Raw genomic sequence first — 8,677 nt, 5'->3', positions numbered from 1 at the left:
GCTGGTACAAAAGCACGTGCGGTGAAACCGGCATCAGCTTTTTGTCATTCAGCGAAGCGCTCTGTGACTGGTGAGTCCTATTTACCGTTGTCTGTCTGTTTGTAAAACATGTCAAAGCGAAGTGGGGAGAGGAGTGAGGCGCAATACGGGCTGTGTGTTCCTCCGTGCAAAACGCTGTTTGTGTACGGAGGATACACACAGTCTGTGTGTGCTTTGCTTGGGAGCGAGGCATGCGGAGGCAGCCCTCGAGGGGGCTGATTGTCCGCACTGCGAGGGTTTTCCTCTGCGTGTGCTTCGCTCCCGAAAGGCTCTTTTCTCCGGAGAGGGCTCTTTCACTAGCGTTCCCCGCGGCACTGACCCGCTTCCGCTAAGGCGGAGCGGAGACGGCGTTCGTGGGGTTCGCAACGGGATCTGGCAGAGGGATCGGAGACGAGCGAGCTCTTTCTCCATCCGCACCTGCCGGATCCCGCGACCGCTCCCCGAGTCCGGAAGCACGCGTGGCGGTTTCTTCCCCTCGGGCAGCAGCATCGGCGCTTCTCGCGTCTTCCTCCGAGGAGGTTGACATGGGAGGCGTCGAGCATGTTGCACCCACTCTGTCGTCCCATATGAGGAGCCTGTGGAGTGTTTTGTCGAACCGCAGAGAGGGTTATACTGCGTTCTCTGCGGTTTCAGACTCACCTCCACATCTGAGCCTGCCCTTTTTTTTCCCCGACCTCCACACTGAGGTGTCGAGGTTGTAGGGAAAATATTTCGGCCCGCCTCTTCGTCCCCTCATTCTGTTATTTCGGTAGTGTCATGGGGACGAGTGAGCGCGGTTACAGAGCGATGCCGCGGGTGGAACAGACGCTTGCGAGCTATCTGTCCCCTGACGCTGCGTCGTCTCTGAAGGCAAAGGGTACGCGTCAGCAGGTCGGTCTGGCTTATGTTTGCACATCATGGTGGCATGCCAGGCTGACCTGCTCAAGGAGTTGGATGAGGGCGGGGGATTAATGCGGAGCACATCTGTGTGCTCCGCAAAACCGTTGATTTGTCTCTCCGCGCCGCCAGGGAGACCGTCAAGGCGATCTATGGCAGCCCTGGTGGCGGCGGAGAGGCATCTTTGGTGGACCCTGTCGGATTTATGGTAAGCAATCGTGACAGGGCCTTCCTTCTGGACGCCCCACTTTGCCGCCTGGCCTTTTTTGGTTCAGGAGGCAGGTGGCGGAGTTCCAGCGGTTTCTCCCTCGCCGCTCTCTAGCTCATGGGGCTGCTGGGCGAGAGCAGCCCCTGCCGCGTGCTGGCTCCTCGTATAGGCAAGCGTGCCCCCGCAGGAGCGGATTGGGGCGGTAAGAAGGGTGCGCGGTCAAAGACCTCCCAGCCAAGCAGGCGAAGACGTCTTCGGCCAAGAAGCCCTGATGTGAGTGGGATCAGGGCTTATGAGGGTAGCCCCCGCTGCGGTAGAGCGACGATCGCACGGCGATCGTCACTCCCCCCAGCGCCCTCAGGAGATCGTTCTGCCAACCCTGCCACCTATGGTGCTTCAGGGCGCAGCGGTCTCCAGCGAGCGCATATCTCAGTCTCTTCCGCCCGGTATCGTAGCGGAGCTGAGATGCTCGCCACCCCTTCGGGGGTCTCTGGAGCAGCTAGTTCGGCCGTTCCCTGCCGGGGTTCCGCTTCAGGGCACCGAACTAGCCGCTCCGGGTTACACCAGAGGCCAGTCTCGAGAGACTGGTTCCCTTAGTAGACTATTTTGCAGCGTGGATACTACTGCCAAATGTGTCTCGATGGGTCCTGCGCACTGTAGAGAGAGGCTACAGAATCCAGTTTGATTCTCGTCCGCCTCAATTCAATGGGGTGAATTCCACGTTGTGGGCCCCGAGCAGGCTCTGGTAATGGAACAAGAGGTAGATACTCTCTTAAGGAAAGATACCATCGAGGTGGGTCTTCCTTCCGAAGAGAGTCCGGGTACTACAGCCGGTACTTCATAGTTCCAAGGAGGATGGAGGTTTGCGTCCCTTTTTTAGATCTGCATCAGTTGAACCGCTCAGTCTGCAAGACTGAAGTTCAAGATGCTCAGGTAAGTACTCAGATCAAGTCCGAGGACTGGTCTGATAGCAGGTAAGTATCTCAGATCAAGTCCGAGGACTGGTTTGACACGTAGATCTAAAAGACGCATACTTCCATGTCTCCGTCCTTCCCACTCACAGGAAGTTCCTGAGGTTTGCTTTTGGGGGCAAAAGCTTACCAATATCGGGTACTTCCCTTCGGCCTAGCACTCTCACCCCACACTTTTACGAGTGTGTGGGCGCCACGTTAGCTACGGGGCGCCCGCATACTCAATTACATCGGCCTTTGGTTGATTCTTGCTCTATCAGAGCGGAGGGCGGCTCAACATTGAGGTGTTGTTCTCGCTCACTTAAAAGTGTTGGGGTTAAGACTGAACCCCAAGGAAAGTGTGCGTTCTCCATTACAGAGAACCACTTATCTGGGGGTGGTGGGGATTTGACCACGGTGCAGGCACGTATGTCTCCTGCTCGGATCGAGTCAATCCTCACGAAAGTCAGGAGGGTGAAAGAAGGCCAGTCACTCACTGTCAAGCGGTTTAGATACTGCTGGGTCTGGTGGCAGCTGCGTCCAACGGGATACCTTTTGGCCTGCTGTACATGAGACCCCTACAGTGGTGACTCAAGACCAAGGGGTTCTCCCCGAGGGGAAACCCGCTTCGCATGATCAAGGTCACGCGGCGGTGCCTACGTGCCTTGGACATGTGGAGACAACCTTGGTTCTTGTCCCAGGGCCTGGTGTTGGAAGCTCCTTGTCGCCGCGTATGCTAGCGACGGACGCATCCCTCACCGGTTGGGGAGCGGTCATGAGTGGCCACCCTGCCCACGGTCGGTGGAGGGGTCATCATCTCGCCTGGCACATCAACAGGCTCGAGATGCTGGCCGTATTTCAGTACTTCTCCTAGACCTAAGAGGTTGCCATGTGTTAGTTCGCAAGCGACAACACATCGGTGGTCTCTTATAGCAACCACCAAGGAGGTCTGCGGTTCGCGCCCCCTGTACAGGCTGGCACACCAGATCCTTGTGTGGGCTATGAGGCCTAGCTCTCCTGGTTGGTCGAGCTGGCATTGCTCCCCTCAACTTTGAGGGTCACCTTTGAGCATGCCGCTCCCTTCTGAGTGTCTTGAGCTCCCTCTCATGCAGAGAGTTAAGTGCTCCGCTCTCCAGAGATCTGCCTTGGTAGAGCTAGCATTGCTCCCCTCAACTTAGAGGGTCACCTTGAGCATGCCGCTCCCTTCTGAGCATCTGAGTTAGTACCTCATGGGGAGCCGACACCCTGTCGAGGCAGGGGCTGTTATCCGGGAATGCTTCACACCGAGGTGGGGAAGCAGATCTAGAGAGTGTTTGGCCAGGCCCAGGTGGACCTCTTCGCTACTCGGGCAGCGCAATGTCCCCTCTGGTACTCTCTACGTCATCCAGCTCCGAGGGGCTGGATGCTGTGGTACAGACGTGGCCGAGGCTTCGTCTTTATGCCTTTCCCCCGATTGCTCTGCTCCCCGGAGTTCTGGAGAGAGTGCGCCGGGACGGACACCGGCAGCTATTGGTAGCCCCGTTCTGGCCGGGCCGAGTATGGTTCTCGGACCTGATTTTCCTCCTTGACGGCTCTCCCTGGGAGATTCCAGTCAGGAGGGATCTCCTCTCACAGGCAGGAGGCACCCTTGTGCACCCCTGCCTGGAGTTATAGAAGCTGTGGGTGTGGCCCCTGAGGGGGCACAGCTGATAGCCTCTGGTCTCTCAACCGAGGTTGTTGAGACCATTCTCCAATCCAGAGCTCCCTCTACGAGGAAACTGTATGCCCTGAAGTGGAGACTCTTCACTTCATGGTGCGGAGATCGCCAGCTCGACCCAGTTAACTGCCCAGTAGGTACAGTGCTGGAGTTCCTGCAGGCTCGACTCTCCGCAGGGTTAGCCCACTCCACCTTGAAGGTCTATGTGGCGGCAATTTCTGCTTACCACACCCCTCTTGCTGGATTGACAGTGGGCGCACAACCCCTAGTTACATGTTTCCTCCGTGGTGCACTGAGGCTTAGTCCTCCTCCCTTTCGGGAGCCTGACCAGGTGCGAGCACGTCCACAGAGCTGCCATGTGGAGAAGGACGGACCAGTTGCTAGTGTGCTACGGTCCTTCTAAGAGGGGTCTGCCTGCTTCCAAGCAGACCCTCAGTCGGTGGATTGTGGATGCCATTCACATGGCTTATGAGTCTTCTGACCTCCCCTCGCCGATGGGAGTCAGGGCTCATTCCACTAGGAGTGTGGCGGCCTCCAAGGCCTTTCTCGCAGTTGTTCCTATTCAGGACATCTGCAACGCTGCGGGTTGGTCCACGCCTCTGACCTTAGTCAGATCCTTGGCCTGGACATGTGAGCCACTCCAGTCTCTTCCGTTCTCTTGCCCTAGCTGTGCGCCTCTTTTGGACACACAGGGCAGGGGTGCGGAAGTCTGGAGCCGTTGGTATCTCGTTCCCCAAAGCGTCGTTGACGCAGCTCGAGTTCCTGAAGAGGAACGTCTTAGGTTACTTGTGTAACCCTAGTTCCTCGAGGGAACGAGACGCTGCGTCACGGAGCCACACTTCCGGCATCCCTGCCAGCGCTTGCTTCATTCTATAAGCTGATGCCGGTTTCACCGCACGTGCTTTTGTACCAGCTGGTCATTACGTCACCTCGCCCGTGACATCCCTTCCCATTTCTGGACAGATTTGATTGGTATTCAGAGCCGGTTACGCTATTGGCGTTCCCCAAAGCGTCGTTGACGCAGCGTCTCGTTCCCTCGAGGAACTAGGGTTACACAAGTAACCTAAGACGTTTTTCACTTTTTACATTTATGCATTTAGCAGACACTTTTATCCAAAGGGACTTTTCATCCACTCTTGAAGCCCATTTTGAGAAACCCTGATCTAAACTAGACACATTATCTGGGTGACTTGAGTAAAGTATGAGTCATAGTGATTATATAAAGCTGCTTGCCATGACTTATTTATTGATGTATCATTTCAAAGAATGGATTGCTTGTGTGATATTTTTATAAAAACAGAAACATTTCCAGGTTTCTTCTACAGTAATCTTGGAAGAATGCTGCATTATCACTGTTATTACTTTGGGTATACATTTAGCTCATGTTGTTATTATAAAAACACACACATCAGCTGTTTTCCAGGCACACAGACTCATGAGAAGTGAAAAAGAAAAGAACAAAACAATCACAGCTGTTTTAGGGGTACGTTTCCATTGTTTCTGGGGAGATTTGAAGGAACTGGCATTGAGATTAACAGGATTGTATTCCATTGCATTTATTATAGACATTCTTGTTTGATAAAAAGACGTTTAAAAGCATCGGTTAAAACAAATGATTCATACAGATCAGTGCTTGAGCCCGCACTGTAATAGTGCAAGTCATCCTCAAATCTCTACTAACCACAGCCCAAAACTATTCAGAATACATCAGGAAATAATGGACAACAAGCTAAAGCAGGCGAAACGTTAAGAAAAAAAATGCTTTTTTGACATATTGAAGCACACAAGTGGGAAACTAATCGGCATTTTTATGTAATCTATTCAAGAAATAGACTAGATTTGAAGATTTATATTTATGCTATGCACAGGCCAGAAATGTATATGGTGTTGCATTTCAAGAGTTGCCATTTTTGCAGTATTATAACATTTCAGGTTTTACTAGAAGTGTCAAATCTGTCCATTTCCACGAATTGAAATCCATATTTAATGTTGAAACTGTAAATGCACCAAATATTTCATAAGAATTTGCTCATAGTATGACACATCAGGTGGTGTTTAGACTAAATTTTATGTAATAAAGGTGCATATTTATGCTATGCACGTGCCAGAAATGTTTTTTAGCATTTTATTGTTGTGCATTTCCAGACTTGACTTTAACTTCATCTTTTTTTCTGTGCTTCTTGCACAGGTGTTTGAAGTTACAGTAGTTACTCGTTCAAACACAAGATGGCACTTCCCAAACACTCCTGATAATCAAAACAAGTCAGGAGAAACTCAGTTGCATGGAAGTGCTAAACTCTGAGCAAAGATCAAATGCATGCATGTTTCATAAATACACCATGGCATGCATAAAACTAAAATATCAGTGAACAGAACTGACTGTAAAGTCTGTTGGCCTGTTGTTAATCTACTAAATAACCCAATGGCTTTAGTGTTATTTTGTAGATGAACAACAGACAGGATCAGCGAATGGAAAAACACAGAGGGAAGGTTTAAAAGTATTCTGTAAAAATTGATTAGCTGCTTTTATTTAGAGACTGGTGGAAAATAAGCTTCTTTCATGTTCCCTCGAGTTTTCTCCGTTTGACAGAGAAGACGCAAAAATTAAGTCAGACGACTGGAATGAGTCAGAGCGAGTTTGAGAAAACTGATCCAATCTGGTTCCTCGATGAGAAACATTCATTTGCTGTGGAAAGACGGGCCAGTGACCGGCGTATTAACCCGCTGTGGTTAATCAGAGGGGAAAGTTGTGAAACAAAAGTGGGAACCGAAGGAAGACGAGGCTGTTGGGGGGAACCTTGCGTGTCGTGATCCAGGTCCGAACTGCAGTCTGGCCAGATTGAAATTTAGAAAAATTGCAGTTGATTGACCAGTGATGGAATTATTTGCTTCATCGCCCCCCAGAAGTGCTGCTGGGAAAACAGAGAGTGCTCTGTAGGGTTTGCAGTAGTAGAGTGTCTATTTTTGTAGGCCAAACTGAGCATTTTAGCATCACCTTGAAATCAGTGGGCTTTTTGAATGGGTTTTTGGTTAAACGCCTCAATATAAGCTCAATATATGTTCGTGTTTTATTCTACGACATAAAATATGAGTAATACGCACTTGTGATTTTTTTAAAGCTTTTACTTATATTAAAATGTGGATAAAAGAGGTTGTTGGACATTAAACGTCAACAAACTGAACGTCATCATCTACTCACTAGTTACTTTCACAGCCATGCTGTGTCTATAATTGCACTTTTGCTAATTATTTTAACTATTTTTTTTTTTATATAAATACTGAGAGTTTTGGGAAGCGCAATAGTGGTGACATTAATAGTGTAGTTTGTTTATATTCTAGATTTAGTGTTTTACTTCTGCCAATTGCATTTCGGCTTTGGCTTTTGAATATTATCATGATGCAAAAAACATAAATGTTTGTTGGTCACAGAGCTTATTTTCTGCATGAATCTAAAAGTCGATGGAAAAATCCTATTAAAGATTTAGGTCCAGCTAATGGGAAACATTCCCACAAAGTATACTAACGTTTTTTCAAATTTTATATAAATGTTAGGACAATTCTTAAAGTAATTAATGTCGAACGATGTTATAACACTATTAATATTTTATATGCGTTATCATCATCAACATATATGTTAAGAGAAAATGTTCACAGAACAATCTCATAATGTCCTTATGATGTTAATTGTACTTGAATGTTCCAATAAACATTTTTTATTACCTTTAAATAACATTCTAATCACGTCAAGAAAACATTTTAACGTTCTTAGAATATTAAAACTAAACGTTCAAATAATGTTATATTTTCTGTTAAAATAAATTTAGTAGAACACTACAAGAAACATTTTTGTAAGCTTTACATTCTAATCACAACAAGAAAACTGGACATTTCAGTGTTTCAGAAACGTTTCAAAACAATGTTACCACAAAGTTTTAATAACTAAATTTAAAAGTAAAATACATTATCAATGCAGCGCTCCATAGAGATCTTTTCCAGCCGGGGTAAGCCACATAAAAAGATACGTTTCATGTTTCGCAGCATACAGATGTCCTACATCCAGACATGCACAGGAGCATAGGTCACCGTTGACCTTTGACCCTTCAGTGTCTGCTGTCTGGGGTTCCTGCAGGTGTGACTTCATTACCAGCTGTGACACCTGTAACACATCCAAACACACAAGGCGAGTGTGTAACCGAGCGTTTATTTGTCTTTGTAGCTTTTGCTGAGTTTTTGTGAAACTGTATGTTGGCAGTTTCTCTTTCTTTGTGGTTTGCAATAAATGTTGAATGAAAAATAGTGCTTTACGTTTTGGATCAACTTTGAAGTAGTTAAAATGTCTTAAATCGTTCTTCCACAAATTAAGGCCTAAATTGGAGCAGAAAGTCTTAAATTCATCAGTCACGTCATTAAATGATGCATGCACTGCAAAAAAAATAATTAAAAATTGTTTTCCAATGCAAATATCTAAACATTCAAGATAAATTTACTTGAGATGCATAATGAATATGATATCTTGTTTTCCTAAATTAAAAGTTTATTTTTAAAACTAGAATAAACATGTCAATGGGTAATCAAAAAAACAATTTTTCCTTTGAATTAAGTTCATTTTTCTCAGCTCATTTGCAGATATTTGTTCTTGTTTTAATCATAAACTCACGTTATTTTGATAAATTTCTCTGATTATCTTATGCCATTTTGCTTCTCAATGCATCTTGAATCTTTAGACGAGAAAAAACACTTTTTTGCATAGGAAGGCACAATAAAAGTTATTTCTATATTCTAGTGATTGGGAGCAGCGATATTCAAGCCATAAGCTTATTTTGTCAAATAAATTAAAACTAACGGAGATCTGTTGGAAGTTTCATTTTTTTTAAATGCAGTGTTGCTAATACTAATACATTTACTTAT

This window comes from Barbus barbus (genome assembly GCF_936440315.1).
Source record: "Barbus barbus genome assembly, chromosome: 31".
In the NCBI taxonomy this organism is placed as follows: domain Eukaryota; kingdom Metazoa; phylum Chordata; class Actinopteri; order Cypriniformes; family Cyprinidae; genus Barbus; species Barbus barbus.
The sequence above is the reverse complement of the archived record's forward strand: the minus strand, read 5'-3'. Positions refer to the sequence as shown.